This window comes from Physeter macrocephalus, chromosome 8, assembly GCF_002837175.3.
Source record: "Physeter macrocephalus isolate SW-GA chromosome 8, ASM283717v5, whole genome shotgun sequence".
NCBI lineage: Eukaryota > Metazoa > Chordata > Mammalia > Artiodactyla > Physeteridae > Physeter > Physeter macrocephalus.
This window is the reverse complement of record NC_041221.1, coordinates 88687586-88690357: the sequence shown is the minus strand read 5'-3', so window position 1 is coordinate 88690357 and position 2772 is coordinate 88687586. Positions and strand designations below refer to the sequence as shown.

Sequence of the window (2772 nt, the reverse complement as noted above, 5' to 3'; positions counted from 1 at the left end):
GGGTTGACAGAACTGTGCATGATTCATAACATGGGTTCAAATATGCCCAGAAGTTCAGATATTTACCCAACATTTATCTGCATAAAACCATGTCCCTTGGGGCTCGTGTATTTTAATGGGAAAATAATAGGAATCGGCTTTCTCTGGAGTTCTCAAACACTCTTTGAGCTTCTTCTTAGCCTCAAATCACTAGGAACCATGAGTTTAGAGATTTAAGGTTCAGGGAGCAACCTTTTTTAAAATAGGTAAATAAAAAGTAACGCAAATTAAATTTCATTCCCTTCCCAAATAACTCCAGGAAAGATTTTCACTCTTGTTTAACTGACATCTTCTATTTGTGCTTGCCAAGGAGAGAATGTAGATTTCTAGGGGTTCTTTGGAAGATGTAAGTTATAAATAGAGAGAGGTAAAGAAGCAGAGATAAAATTTTAAATGTATAGAAGTTAAAAAACATATTTTATCCAAAAATCATTGCTTCTACTCCGCAGCTCCTTCACATCTTTAATTAAATAACTTGAATCTTGCAAGTGATGCATTTTTAGATTTGTTGTGAAGTCCATACCGTAAAATATCCATGTCTTATTAATATTTTAATATTGATAATTAATATTAAAATATTATCTTAGTAGAAAACCTCTTTAAAACAACCAAATACATATGATTGTGAATAACTAAATGATATTAGACTTTAAGACATGAGCACAACATAATATTTATAACTGATTCTCAATCATCTCCAACTTCTTTGGGCACATACATGTATTCTAGCCTCATTTATGCTTACCCATTTTTAGTTAAAAAAAGAAAAACACCTCAATCTAATAACTGAAATGGGTTATCTATTATGGCTAAAATTACCCACACAGTGTATGTGTACTGATACTGCCCAACAATAAGAATGCTTTGTATGCATACACAATGAACAATGTTCTTACACTTAATGTCTCTTCACATATAATGGAAAAGAATTGTCAGCCAATATATATATATTTCTATATATAGAAATATATATATAGAAATTTTCACACACTTATCGTTTCCTCCTTTTTAGTCATTTGCCAAACCAAAGAGTATATTAAATTGCTTTGCTTTTCTCTTCCACACTTAAAAATTGTACTTCAACAATTCTTTGAGCCTTAGAACTTTATTGCTTTCGTATAACAAAGTGGTTAACTAAGGCACAGAATTAGTCAACTTCTTGTTCCAAAAGCTCAGCAACAAAAGTATTCCTAAGGTAACAAAACACAAAGTGACTAAAGAAAGCTAATTATCAATTAACACCTCAGTGCTTCAAAAACAGTTACGAGTTGGACATGAAACCAGGACAGGATCTCAAGTATTGTGTTATGCTGTGCATGGCACAAAACTGGGGATTGCTGACTTTTCTTCTCCAAGGGGATGACAGTTTATTTCTAATCCACTATTAGAAATAATATCTTAAAAAGTTTAGTAAATGAATCCTGTAAAAAGTTTACAAACTAATACATCGTCATACCTTACCTCTGAAATCTGTGTAAGGGCTCACTTTGGCAGCATACATACTGCAATGGGGACAACATAGAAAAGATTAGCGTGGCCTGTGCACACTGAGGACATTTAAACTTATGAAATGATCTGTATTTTCCAGTGATTACCAGGGACCAGGGGATGTAAGGGGAGGGTGGCGGTAATGACCACAAAGGGCCACAGTGGAACTTCTGAGTAGTAATAAAAATGTTTTATATCATGATTGCAGTAGTGGTAATACAACAGGATACATTTGTCAAAACTCACCAAATTGCAGCCTTAAAATTGGTAAATTGTATTGCACGTAAGTTACATCTCAATAAAGCTAACAAATTTTTAAATATTACAAAAAATTTTTTTGTAAGAATTTTGATTCTGCCATCCCATGCACTAATTGGAGTGATAAAATTTCATGCAAAGCACAAGGACTTTCCCCCTCTATTCATCTCTGTTTCAGACACAACAGAACCAGCTGGTCTTATAACAATTCATCAGTCTTTTGCAATGAGATAAAAACGTACCATATTTAGATACTGCAATAAACAATTATTTCAGTGGAGTATGTAATAGTTGCACATCACTAAACTAAGGCAAATATTGAGGAAACATGGAAAGTGAAATGATTAATAATCAATAAGTTGCTGCTTCTCAGAAAACAAACAAAATACTTTGAGGATAATGTCTTTCTACAAGATAAAAATTATTATTCAACTTTTGATCACAAAAATCTATTTTCTTTCTCCAACCATTCATTAGATTAAAACTTTAAAAAAAATTTATATATATATATGCACGTTATGCACAGAAAATAGGTATGTGTTTGTCCCCAGTATATGCACTCAGAACAACAGAAGTTTGTTTGATGAGATCAATAGTATGGAAAAGAGTTACTTATTGTCTTTTCTCCTGCAAGAATTTTTTTTGGCACGTCAATCTGATGAGGTGGGAAAAATGAAGCCTGAACAGAAAACAAAATTGAAGCTAAAAACAATAGAGAAGATTGATTAACCCCACGTTATCAAGTAAGTGTCAATAGCAAGAAGCTACTAGGCTTCTGCACTGTTTTCCTCTAAACTTTTAGCCTTACATCCGTCAAACCTCAAGATAACTATCCATCATGGAGTCAAAGTGGCGAACAACTGTGTGGTCCTTTGATAAGGGACAGTGTCACAATTTGTCTCCTTCTCTTCCCACAGATCGCCTCTAATGGGGTAAGGCCAGGCCACAACAGCTGCAAATAGCCCAAAGACATTCTTTAGCATAAAA

General features: G+C 33.5%; 1 non-coding gene across 1 annotated transcript; it reads left to right on the top strand.

The window, feature by feature from the left end:
- The first annotated feature begins 1517 nt into the window (after positions 1-1517).
- Positions 1518-1624, top strand: LOC112065613 (U6 spliceosomal RNA). Its single transcript, XR_002892128.1, has one exon. It is a non-coding gene; the product is annotated as a U6 spliceosomal RNA (small nuclear RNA).
- The last annotated feature ends 1148 nt before the right edge of the window (positions 1625-2772 follow it).